This window comes from Tamandua tetradactyla, chromosome 12 (genome assembly GCF_023851605.1).
Source record: "Tamandua tetradactyla isolate mTamTet1 chromosome 12, mTamTet1.pri, whole genome shotgun sequence".
NCBI lineage: Eukaryota > Metazoa > Chordata > Mammalia > Pilosa > Myrmecophagidae > Tamandua > Tamandua tetradactyla.
In genome coordinates, this window is record NC_135338.1 from 21,451,815 (window position 1) to 21,465,510 (window position 13,696).

Here is a 13,696-nt window from a genome sequence, read left to right on the forward strand (position 1 = left end):
CTCAAGTGGTAGGGCACATGGCGAACACGGTCAGGTTCTCTCTCATCTGGAAAGGCAATGGTGAACATGGTCAGGGTTTCTCTCCCGACTGGAAGGGCACATGTGAACACAGCATCATCTGGTAGCTTCCTCTCCTGGCTTCCCCTTTCATGAAACTTCCCTGGAGGCATTTTCCTTCTTCATCTCCAAAGGTCGCTGGCTGGTGGAATCTGCTTCTCATGGCTATGTTGTTCTGCTCTGCTCTCTCTGAATCTCCCACTTTATCCAAAAATGTTTCTTGTTTTATAGGATTCCAGTAAACTAATCAAGACCCACCCAAATTGGTGGAGACATGTCTCCACTTAATCCAGCTTTATAATCACTCTTGATTAAATCACATCTCCAGGGAAATGATCTAATTACAGTTTCAAACATACAATGCTGAATAAAGATTAGAAGAAATGGCTGTGTTTACAAAATGGGATTAGGATTAAAACATGGCTTTTCTCAGGCACATACATCTTTTAAAACCAGCACACCAAGTCATTCAATTCAGATGATAAATGATATAGGAAGTAGTGTTCCAATACCAGTTGGGTCAGAAATGTTTCTATCCATATGGGAGACTCAATCAGGTAGAGTGTGTGGTGGCCAGGATGAAACACCCTAGAAAGGCTTCAGAAGTTCTCATCAGAAGCTTGAGTGGTCCGATGTTTCCTAAGGAGTCTTACTGACCTATTTCAGGGGTCACTGGGGAAGACCCCCAAAGATCAGGCAGGTCTCCTGGACTCTCTTTGGCCGTCCAGGACAAGAAGTCTTCAGAGCATATGTGGTGTGAGGCCTGTGTAACAGTGCAGCTGAGTGGAGAAATAAGATTCTGATAGAGTTGCTGTGACTGGCCTCCTGGGTGGGGTCTGGGCATGAAGCAGAGAGAGGAACCTGAGAAAGTGTAGAGGAACAGGCTGTGAGGTTTTGCAAAGACAGAAGATGGGGAAAGACAGTGGAGAAGTGGAGTCAGCAAATGACCATAAGCAGAAGAGGAAGGGGACCTGGGAAGATGCTGCTGGAAATATTTGGGTGTATGGCCAGGACTGGAGGAGGGAGAGTGTATGGAATGAGGAAGACAGCAGAGCATCATGGGACCTGAAGGTGATCTCCTGCAGAGGGAGGGAGGAGTCAGGAAGGATAAGGTGGGGAGGTCCTAAAATAGTGGGTGGCCATGCCGTGAACCTTGAGGCAATCTGTTCTCTCCATCTGGAACCAGCCCCTCAAAACCTTCTTGGCCTGTCATGTGGCCATTTCCATCAAAGGGTGAAACTGATCCTACAGGAAGGAACCACAAGATGCAGCATTTCTCATCTTGCATGCTGAGCTATGTATGTCGGTATCACTCCATTCTTTTCACTCTAATTTTTAGTCCTGGAATGAGTATTTATTCGTTCTAAGAACTGAGACCTCTGGTGTCAAGAGGTAACTGTTAGTCCCAGGATATCTTGCTTAGGAGGATAAGGTGGTAAACCAATAAACCCATCACTTTTTCTTCAGATATTACTGAATATCAATTATCCATATAAATAATTTGCACACATGAGTAAAAGTTATCACCTAGACAAACAGTACACCCATCAGACAAAAGCTGTCTTAAGATTTAATTAAAGACCAAGCTCATGTTATTAGTCTTAGTTGGGGTTAAATACAGGTCAGTTCGCTCTTGAAAGATTTGCCTTAGTCCACTCATATGCATATCCCGAAATCCTATAAGATTCCACCCCGTCCTCCCCCTTCTGTCAAATCACAATCTCCCTTCACACTTATCAACTTAGTGTTACTCGATCAACAGGGTATTTGATGGTCTTTGGAAACTGAGAGTTGATCATTCAAAGTGACCTGAGCACTTTACGATGGAACAAACTGATGTCATGTCCTTTTAATTCACTCATCAACTTGCAGACCTATTTTAGCTGGGAACTGTGATAAGTTCATTTCAATTGAGATGTGACCCATCCCATTCAAGCGGGTCCTTAATCCCCTTAGTATAGTCCTTTATAAGAAGACAAATTAGACACAGAAGTTAAGAGATGAAATGCTGTGTGTCCTTAGTCTACCTGGGGCTTGAGAGAGAGGGAGACCAAGACAGGGGAATGAGTTTTTGTCTCATTTCCCCATCTACCTGTGTCACTGAAGATGGCACTGATGTCACTATCCCACACCTAACAACCATAGCCTCAACCTCAGCCTCAAGCCCTCTGGTTGTCAGGATGGCCATGTTCCCTGAACTGGAGCCAGAGAATCAGTCAGGGATCCCCAAGGGCTGGCTGCTATCTCCATATAAGACCAGCTCAGGGACCTGGCCTGGCTATTTCTAGTACCAAAAGAAGCATTTACCCCCAATGCCATCTCCAGAGCAGGTGAACCTGACCATCTTTCCCATGGCCACTAACACTGACCGTGGCTGGGTCAGTGTGTAGGAGGTCATGGAATCTGCAAGAGAGAAAATAGGAGGTAGGTGGTATTGAGGGGCTCTCCCTTGGGGATTGCTGTACATGTCTTGTTGGTTTGATCTCCAGGATTCTGGGACCCTACATGGCAGCCCCTCACATCAGCCCCTGAGACAATGGCCCAGGGCTCCACTGGTGGAAGGAGCCTTTGATGGAATTATAGTAACCCACCCCCTCTCTTTGCAAATGCAGTGTTCTCTGGGGATCACAACCCAGGGAGCAAAGCACTGAGAAATGGGTGACCCTGGGACCAGCCTCTGTGCAGTGAGCCAGGAGGGTGAGGAAGGGGGTCCAGGCCATGGTGCAGGTGCCCCCCAGATCTACTCCCAGAGTCCCCAGTGATGGGAAGCATTCCCTCAGGTCTCTCTTTTCCCTGGTCAAGGAGAACTTCAGTTATGCAAATCAACCTGAGCTCAGGGTTGACTGCTGAAGGAGCTTTGTGGCTTTCAGGAAAGGGCTCAGCCTTCAGGAACACAGAGAGGGAGAGGGATTGTCCCTGCATATGCACCCTCAGCCCCTCAGTTCATCCCACTGTGGGTCTCCTGAGTCTAGGCTCATCTCTACCCCCAGGCCCTGTCTGGGCATTACTCATGGGTGGTCCAGGCCACCACAGTGCTCAGAGGGGACTTGTGTCTGCATTTTACAGGGAATCTGACATCCCTCTTCATAGGATGGTCCTAAGTCCTGTCCTGGAGGTGGCCATGGAGTCACAGTGTGATGCTGGGAGTACCCTATTCCCAGGCCCTTCCTCTGCTCACCTGGATCACATGAGACCCAAAGGTGTCCACCCCTAAACCCACAAACACTTTATGAAGGGGCTCAGATTTCAGGTCTTCCCCAAACTCCACCTTTGGAAACTTTAGTATGATGTGTTATTTGACATTTAAGGACTCAGTGCAGTGACTTTCACCTCCTCTTGCACAGGTGAAAGTAGGAGGGCACTAGGAGCAGGGCAGTGCATATCCCTGACCCTAATATGAAGTTGTAGAGCCAGAATCAAACTTATTCCTGTCAACTTCCCCTGGGGGTCCTGAGGAAGGACTGAGTCTGCCTTTGGCTGTGAGCACCTTGGATAGGTCAGTGGAAAGCAAGAAGCAGCTGCAAAGGAGTTGGAAATGGGGAACTTGGGACCACAGGGAGGATGGGGCATTTAGGGACAGTTACACTGATTTAGTACATCCAGATGGGCTGGGAGGGGAAGTGAATGCCTATACTTGTGTACAGAGGAAGAAGCAGCAACTTGAATAGCCAGAGAGGAGACTCTCCAAGGCATAAGGATTTGTATGTCACTTTCAAGGACTTGTTGTGTAGAAATAAGAACCTGCTCCTTCAATCTGAGGTCTCTACCACTAACCTTCCCTGCAGGTCAGAATCTCCCCGATGCTGAGGGTCCCATCCCAGGGGCTTTGCCAGATGACTCTTTGCTGACCCCAGGGGGCTACTCTGCACTGTCAGCTGGAAGCCCAGGGAGTCCTTGTCCAGGTGGAGATTCAGAAGTGAGTGGGGAACAAGCTACATCCATCCTCCATGGGGAAGAGTATGTGTTCTCAATGACCTGAAAGTTCAGAGGCAAAATAACAGGAGTCAAGGGTCAAAACCAGTTCATATGTGATGTGGCCTCAAAATGGAAGAATTTCAGAGATGTGGTGAGTGAGAATTTCCAGGTACTAGCTCAGATGATATATTAGAGCTGCTCAGCTCATACAAATGCCTCCAGGATGGTCCAGATGGGCAATGAAGGTTAGACTCATGTGCATTCAGACCAGCCCTTTGTCCATTCCCTAGTTGACCTGGGACCTAAGATGTATGAGGGGTGGTTTCCCCCTCCATTTACCCCAATGTGAACCTGTGTCATGGAACAGAGGGTTCTCTTGGGATGCTGTGAGAGTCTCTGATCATGGCAACACCCAGGGTCTCCCATGGTGACCCATCCATGCTCTCCCTAATGCTCCTCAGATCATTGACCTCACTTGAGTTATATTTGACAGAGAAGGGAAGGGACAGATGGAGGGAGTTAAAATCTCAAGGTCACTGGGGAAGAAGGAGAAAAGAGAAGGACCTGAGAACCTCAGGCCTGAAATACAAACTCTTCTGCATAGATGGGGAGCCAGTCTGAGGAGAGTGTTTGGGAAAATCCTCTGGCAGAATTCTCTGGGGCTTTGAGGATGACAGTTCTGCCAGCTGACTGTGGGGGGTGTTGCTGCACCTTGAGAAAGAAAATCAGGTTCCTGGGAGGGCCCCTGACCACCTGCCCCTGTAGGGGGATGACCACAAACCACAGGAATGAAAACCCCAGACTAGAAACAATTAGGGCAGCCTTTCATGATCTCATCATCCTGATTGACATGTTAAATATTGTTCAGGTCTTGTGAATTGTGCTGGTTTGAAAAAATTATGTACTCCCCAAAAATTTTAATGCTCATCCATCTTGTGCAGACATCCATTTCATTTAATCCCTATTAAGTACTGTAGGGTGAAAACTTGATTAGATTATCTCCATGGAGATGTGACTCACCCAATTGTGGATATTAATATATCATTCGAGGGAGATGTGACTCCCTCTGTACCAAGTGGGGTTTGATTGATTTACTGGAAGTATTTAAAAGAGGAAACATTTTGGAAAAAACTTCAGAATCACAAAGCCATAAGAGTCATGATAGCCCACTCAGCCAGAGGCCTTTGTAGGTGAAGAAGGAAAGTGCCCCTGGGGGAACTTCATGAAACAAGAAACCTGGAAAGGAAGTTAGCAGACGTTGCCATGTTCACCATGTGCCTTTCCAATTAAGAGAGAAACTCTGAATTTCATCAGACTTCTTGAACCTAAATATCTTTCCCTGGATGCCTTAGATTTGACATTTTTATACCCTGCTTTAATTTGAAAATTTCATGTCTTAGAACATGTAAACTTGCAACTTAATAAGTTCCCCTTTTTAAAAGCCATTCTGTTTCTGGTACATCACATTCCAGCAGCTTGCCTACTAGAACATGGATCCTGTGCATAAAAAATTAGTTTTGATCACTAGATTGTGGTCCTTGAAGTTACAAGTGACCCTCTGTGCCAAGACCCACATGACTATGCCTCTACCCAGTTGTGAGGACACAGCAAGAGGGGAGGGGCCTGGCTGCACAGAGCTTGGGACCCCTCTCCTTCAAGATGTCTGAGAAGAGAGCACTGTCCTGGGTTCAGGGGGTTCTTTTCTCTCATTCTATCCCTCTCCCTTTTTCTTTCATTAGGCAGTAGAACTAGTCTAACATCCTTTCGTGAGTTCACTTGAAGAAACAGTGTCACGAGCTCTCCCTTACCCTCTGTCTGGGCACAAGTATTAATAGTTTACCCTATTGGCAGGTGGTCCATCAGCATGATAAGGATTTTGCAGACACCATATTCCAATTATAGTGGTCAGTCCTTTACCAAGAGAGAATGATCTTTCCTTCTGATCCCACATCCCTCTCAAGGAAATCAGCTCTCATGTAAACTACACGCATAGATGTAGGAAACTTCCTTTTTAATAATTTCACCATTTGCCATTTCTACTTTAGGTAAGTGGCCTAAAATTCAATCTCATAAAACTATAAACCTAAGCAATGGTTTTGAAAAAAAAAGTAGCTTATTAAAGAATTTGATTTCAGGCTTCAAAACTGATTTTTCATTTTGAAAGGACATAATTAGCTTCAATGATACATGTGGGTTACTGTCCATGTATTTCTGGTTAGACTTAATCTACACATATATACCTCCTGCTCTACTAGAATGAGATCATTGTTGGAGATGGCTCTCTGGAGGCTTAAGTGGTTGGCTGTCAGCTGAGGGCATGAGCATTGGAACACCATGCTCAGGTGACATAGAAAACTGCTGAAGCAAATGTTCTCAAGGATGCTGACTCAAGAGCCAGTAGAGACTTGAATAGAGAGCACGCTGATAAGAAATAAACAGTTCCTGAGACAAGGAGCTCGGAAACAAACCTTGTAGGGTTGCAGGCATGACAGCTGTTCAAAAATAATCTTACTTTGATTATACTCCATAAAGCAGTTCCCAAATAAGAGCATAATTATAAGTGGATGTCAGTTTATTTGGGGCTCTTGCTCTTGCACCTGTGTCTGTCATTTCTTAATCCTGTATGGTGCCCCTTCTTCTCCCCTGCTCTCCAGGGAAATCCTGGCAACTGGCACCCAAACAGGGACAGAAGGAAAGGCTCCAGTAGATTGGAGAGGATTTTGTCATGTCACCAAGACCCAGAAGGAGGGAGAGTCTGGACTCCAAGAACTTGATAAAAAGTTTTGTTCTGGGAATGTGCTAATCAGGTTTACAATGGGGCAATATTCTTCTTTACATGCTGAATATAAAACCTTGCTATATACTTTGTTAAGGGCAAATGGGGTGAAAATAAAAAAGGATGAACTCACAGATTTATTTTGCATTATTCAGAAATAATGCCATTGGTTTCCAGAAAGAGGAACTGAAGAACTTAAATAGTGCATGAAGTAATAAAGGAATTCAAAAAGGTTTACAGGCAAGTATAGGTCTGTTAAATAGACCTATATTAAAAAATAGGAAAATATTCCTGTTCTATTTGGTATTGTGTAATTTAATTATACCTGTATTACAACCACTTCAACATTCAGAAAGTGAACTTGACAGTGACCATGAAAGTGATGGGCCAGCTGAGGCTGCAGATGAAATACAAAGGGAGGAAAAAAACACTTCTTTTCATTCTGAGGCATTTCCTCATTTACCCCCTGTAGATAAATTATCCCATAAAGGAATTTATTTTGAACAACCAGAATATACTCAGAGTCCTCCTCCTTTTGCTCTTCCCAACAAAGTAACAGATGAATGTCCACCATGATTTTCAGTTGTGGTTCCTAAAGGGCCAATGGTCTCACTGGGAATTTGACAAGCTCAATTAGTGGGGTATCTGGAAGCTAATATGTTTCCAATACTATTTACTCAAATTCCTCCTAATGACCAATTTCCTCAAGGAGGGCACTGATTTGAGCATGTACCTCTTCCTTTTAAAATTTTAAAAGAGTTAAAAACCACTTGTACTCAATATGGCACCTCCTCTCCATATACTGTGGGACTTTTAAGAGGACTAACACAGTCTGAGAGATTAATTCCATGGGACTGGGAGATACTTGCTCATGCTGCCTTAACAGCTGCTCAGTTTTTGCAATGAAAAATTTGTCTATTAGATGAAGTAAATCATCAAGCAGCTCAAAATGCTATGCACAGCCACCAGTGCCAGTCACAGCAGATCAGATTATGGGCACTGGACCATAAGCTGGGGCTCGAGTTCAGGTACAGTACAATGATGTGGCTATTGTTCAACTTTGACTTGCTTGTATCAGAGCTTGGGAACAAATTACTCCTCCTGGGACTGTTACCCCTTTTTTTATAAAAAATTTTACAAGGAACTAATGAACCATGTACAGACTTTATACCTCAATTAAAAGATAATATAGAAAAATCAGTATCTCAGGTGAACTAAGAGATTTGTTATTACAAAAGCTTGCTTTTGATAATGCTAATCCTGAATGTCAAAAGGCTTTATGCCCTATTAAACTGCTGGAGGACATCTAGAAGATTATCTTAAATGTTGCAGAGACATTGGTTCTGAACCACATAGAATGCAAATGTTAGCTGAAGCTATTGCTGGAATGAACATAAAAGGGTCCCAAAAAGGGAAATGTTTCAAATGTGGAAAATTTGGACACATGAAAAAAGATTGCAAAACTAGAAATAATTTTGGAGCTCATTCCAAAACTAATAATGGTAATTTGGAAGTTAGATAAAGAAGAAATGCTCCCAGAAAATGTTCTAAATGTCAAAAAGGTTATCCTTGAAGCAATTAATGTAGGTTTCATTTTGATATTGAAGGAAATTGGTTATCTGGAAACTGGATATGGGGGCCAGCTCAGGGTCCCTGCCAAAACAATGCCAGATGGATGCAATATGCAGTATAAACTTTCCCTGACGATGTGTCCAAGATCCACCCCCTGCAACCAGCAGGAGTGGTGCAGCAGATTCACCTATAGTTGAAACTATTATGCTGGTTCCTGAAATCTAATCCTCAAAAATTAAAATGGAAATATATGGCCCTATTCCTGCACAAACAGTAGGACTCATGCTAAGAAGAAGCAGTTTAACTAGTAAAGGCATATTTGTTCATATAAGAATGATTGATGAGAATTATAAGGATGAAATTCAAGTTATGATTTCACTGCAAGGTCCATATCAAATTGTAGAAGGAGACTGGATTGCTCAATTATTAATTTTACCATATATAAAATGGGTCATTCAGGAAAGAAAAGGATGAGAGAATTTGGCAGTACTGGAAAACAAGAAGTATACTGGCAAGAGTTATTAACAAGAGAAAGATCCAAATGCACCATACAGACTGAAATTAAATATTTTAAAGGACTTGTAGACACAGGAGCAAACATTACTATCATCGCTTTAAAATACAGGCCAGTGAGCTGGTCTGTGCAAACATTAAGCCAGCTGATTCCATGTAAACATGGAATCAGCATGGTTAACATTGTCCAACAAAGTGTTAATATCCTATCTTGTAAAGGGCCAGATGGTCAAACAGGAACCATTCAGCTTTATGTTCTGGACATAGTGCCACAACAAGTATGGCTCAGTGTCAGGACTAAAGGGAGGTGACAGTGAATTAAGAAAGAAAGACAAGAGACAAAGATATAGTTAAAGCTGAGACCAGGTGGGACTCTGAGCTCTGATGAAGACCCATAGACCCCAAGAAGTTCAGCATGGCTTATTTTATTGGGCTGTGGGGTAAAGAAAGTAACAAAAGTGTAACTGAAGAATTGGGGAGGAGGAAGTACCAGCTGAACCATCTGATTCCCTGGGCCTGGATGAGTCAAAAGTTACACCAGTTTCCCAAGGTCTCCTTATATCCCAGACTCAAGCAGCTTTGTAACACATAGCCTTTTCAGGACATCAGGTGCCTATTACCACAAAGACAGCTTTGTTATATCTCTGCAGCAAGCATGTGACCTCTGTCTCATCCACGCCCAACATATAGTAATAAATCTCCGGGGTGGAGACTTATTAGAACAAAAGGGAGCATATGTTAACATTCCATTCTTAGCTTCCACAGTAAAGGGCATAATGAAAAATGTGGGTTATAATTCATTTCAAAGCCCCTCACAAAATTTTAATATTCAAGGACAAAGCTTTTGCAAAAGCCTTGGCTATCCAAATTTATAATTGAGGCTGCTGCTGACATTACACCCCAACCCATACCTTTAACTTGGAAAAAAAATGAGCCTGTATGGGTTGAGCAGTGGTCCTTATCTAAAGAAAAATTACAGGTGCTAACTCAGTTAGTTCAAGAACAGTTTAAAGCAGGACATATAGGAGAATCTCATAGTCCTTGGAATTCTGCAGTGTTTGTTGTAAAAAAATTGGGAAAATGGAGAATGCTAACTGATTTAAGAAAACTTACTGCTGTAATTAAACCTATGGTACTGTGACAACTTGGCTTATCCACACCAGTTGTGATTCCTCAAAACTGGTTTATTATTGTGATAGATTTAAAAGATTGCTTCTTTACCTTACCTTCAGCAGAGTAAGATAAAGAGAAATTTGCTTTTACTGTGTCCACATACAATTAGCAAAAGCCAGTACATAGATATCCATGGAAAGTTCTTCTCAAGACATGTTAAATAGCCCTACAATATGCCAGAGATATGTTGGATTGGCTTTGCAACCTATCCGAGACAAATACCTTGAAGCATATATCATTCATTACATGGATGGTATTTTAGTAGCCATGGAATAAGAAGAACAGTTAAAATTTTCTTTTCAAAGCTTAGAATAAAGACTAAATAAAGTAAGATTAGAAATAGCACCAGAAAAAAATTCAAAAAACAGTTCCATATAAATATTTGGGCAGTACAGTAAATAAAACTACTGTTACTCCTCAAAAAGGTTCAAATAAGGAAAGATCATTTAAAAACACTAAATGACTTCCAAAATTTATCAGGAGATATTAATTGGTTATGACCCATGCTCAGAATACCTACTTATACCTTACATTATTTATTTGATACTTTAAAAGAGATCCTGAGTTAGATAGTCCCAGAAAATTAAACATTCAAGCTGAAAAAGAATTAGAATGGCTTCAAGAACATATTCATTCAGCTCAATTTCATAGAATTCAAATTGGAGTACCTGTATGGCTTTTTAGTTTTCAAAAAACACCAAATCAATTTTTTAATTAATTTTTTAAAAAATTACAATAAAGAAACACAAACATTCTTAACATACACTCATTATGTTCTATATATATAATCAGTAATTCACAATATAATCGCATAGTTGCATATTCATCATCATGATCATTTCTTAGAACATTTGCATCAATTCAGAAAAAGAAATAAAAAGACAACAGAAAAATAAAACTACTGTTCCACATAGAGAGGGGGAGGGTGGTGAGTTTGCTTGTGTTGGCTGGAGAGAGAGGACACATCTGAGCAACAAAAGAGGCTCTCTTGGGGGTGACTGCTAGGCCTAAATTTTAAGTAGACTTGACCTATCCTTTGTGGGGTTAGGTTTCACATGAACAAACCCCAAGACTGGGGGCTCAGCCTATAGTTTTGGTTGTTCACACTGTTTGTAAGAATATCAAGAATTCAACTTGGAGAAGTTTAATTTCTCCCCGTTCTCACCATTCCCCGAAGTGGACTTTGCAAATACTTTTCCACTCACTGATCTAATTACTCTGGGATTCATTGGGGCATCACTCTGGACAAAAAGGTGGGGGCCCAGAACGGAGTATGGGGCAAGGGTGGAAATTCACAAACAGCCTCGTTCCTGCAGGAACAGAGAATTGCCTCCTGAGAAGAAGAAAATGAAGGGCCACAAATATTGGATGGAAACACAGTGGTCAGTCACTCTTGATGGAGCACAAAGTGTGCCACATCAATTGTCCCCTGGCTCAGCCAGTAGAGAACTGGAACTCAGATTGGAAGAAAAAGAGGAGGCTCACACTGACAGGGCAGTACTGGTCTCCACTTTTCAGTTTCTTCAGCCCTGTTGGCACAGGTTTTCACATGAGGCTATTGTCTTATAAATGGATTCAGTGAAAACACAGCTTTCTTGTGGAGCATCATGGCAACTACACTCTGATTTGAGTGGAAACAGGCCACTGAGACCACAGGAGACACAAGAAATGAAGACTTGCAAGACTCAAGGCCAGTCTGAATCGGACTCAGTGGGCAGAAGACTTCTTCAGGTAAGGTGTTCCCCTAAACTGTGGCCTCCTCTGTCCTTGTCACTGAGAAGCTGATATTGGGCAGAGATAACTGTATCATCCTTTATTGGATGCCCAGGACTATGTGGATGTGGACAGAGAAGTATCCATTGCCTCATAGGAGAGGCGAAATGGAAAGATGTTCAGCTTAGACATCTCATTTTTAGGTCATTCAAGGACAGTGGCCACTCTTACCTCCATGAGCTTCAGAGAAGTTGGGACCCCATAGAAACATCCCTGGCTAGGACTTATGGAATGTTCCCATTTTCCCTGAGGTTTACATGAAGTTAGTTTGCAAAATTTAGGTTGTCTGAAAATTTAAAGAATTTAACTGAATCCCTCACCTTGAATGGGGGGTTACCAGTTTCTTACCAGGTAAACCTGGACAGGCTTCCCTTCTCCAGCCACATTTGGGGTTCAGTGGCTTAAAAATTGGTACCACAGTAGTGGACATGAGATTTTCTATACAGGCTATTCAAGGAATTGGATGCAAAGTACCTGCACCACTTCTGGGCCCAGTGGGTGCCCTGTAACAAAGGTGTTCATGATTAGCATTGTTTCTAATCTCATTCTCCTGCAGCTGATTACTGAAGGTGATTCCCTGGGAGTTCCCCTGTCCACAGTGCACATTCCATTGGTATTGAGGGTAGAAATGTAGAAAATAATCTCCAGAAAGATGCCCAGATGGAGAATTTCCTTTAAAAGAGGCACAGCCTGGGTGCAAAGCTGGACTCTACCAGTGGAGTATAAAAATTGTATGGGCATTCCATTGAATTGAGGGGAAGTGAAAGACATGGAGAATTTCCTGGGGTGGGGGAAGGTCTCTTTCTTTGTGTTCTGACACTTCAGAGAATCAGTGTGCAAGCCATCCTGGAAGGGAGTCATTTCTATACTTGATAGATCCTTAAAAGTGAAATCCAGCCATAATTTTTTTCAGGGGGAAGGTATTGTTATCTGTGTACTATGACAAATAGGTACAGAGAAAAACTGAATTTTATTGATAGGCCTAAAGGGGTCACTGTTACAAAGCTCTACATTGGAGATATGATGGGGCTTTTTGAAGCTGCATTTGCATCAGTTGTTATCAAAGCTTGAGCAAATATCCAGCATCAAAATAGACTGGTATTCTAGTTTGCTAGCTGCCAGAATGCAATATCCCAGAAATGCAATGGCTTTTAAAAGGGGGAATTTAATTAAGTTACTAGTTTACAATTCTAAGGCCAAGAAATATCCCAATTACAGCAAGTCTATAGAAATGTCCAATCAAAGGAATCCATGGAAAGATGCCTTGGTTCAAGAAAGCTGATGAAGTTCAGGGTTCCTCTCTCAAGTGAGAAGGCACATGGCAAACACAGTCAGAGTATCTCTCTCATCTGGAAAGTCACATAGTGAACATGGTCAGGGTTCCTCTCTCATCTGGAAGGGCACATGGCAGACACGGCAACATCTGATAGCTTCTTCTTCTGGCTTCCTGTTTCATGAAGTTCCCTGGAAGGCATTTTCCTTCTTCATATCCAAAGGTCACTGGCCTGTGGGCTCTCTGCTCTCATGGTTATGTCATTCTTCTCTGCTCTCTCTGACTCTTCTTCTTTCTCCAAAATGTTTCCTCTTTTATAGGACCCCAGAAATTTATCAAGACCCACCCAAATGGGTGGAGTCATGTCATCACCTAATGTAGTTTAACAATCACTCTTGACTAAATCATATCATCCAGGGAGATGATCTGATTACAGTTTCAAACATACAGTATTGAATAAGGATTGTTCTACCTTTATGAAATGGGATTTTTGATTAAAACATGGCTTTTCTAGGGTCCATATATCCTTTCAAACCAGCACAACTGGAAGAAAAACAAAAGAAAAAAAGAAAGAAAAAAGTAGACTGGGAAAGGGACCTCTGGAGGTCATGGTTAGACTCAAAGCCCTTGGGAACTGCTTGAGC

At 42.4% G+C, this 13,696-nt stretch overlaps 1 long non-coding RNA gene across 1 annotated transcript; it reads left to right on the forward strand.

Annotated features, from left to right (window-relative positions):
• Window positions 1-2,239: 2,239 nt before the first annotated feature.
• LOC143651258 (uncharacterized) lies at window positions 2,240-6,845 on the forward strand. Its single transcript, XR_013159935.1, has 3 exons — window positions 2,240-2,481; window positions 3,843-4,123; window positions 6,627-6,845. It is a non-coding gene; the product is annotated as an uncharacterized LOC143651258 (long non-coding RNA).
• Window positions 6,846-13,696: the final 6,851 nt, after the last annotated feature.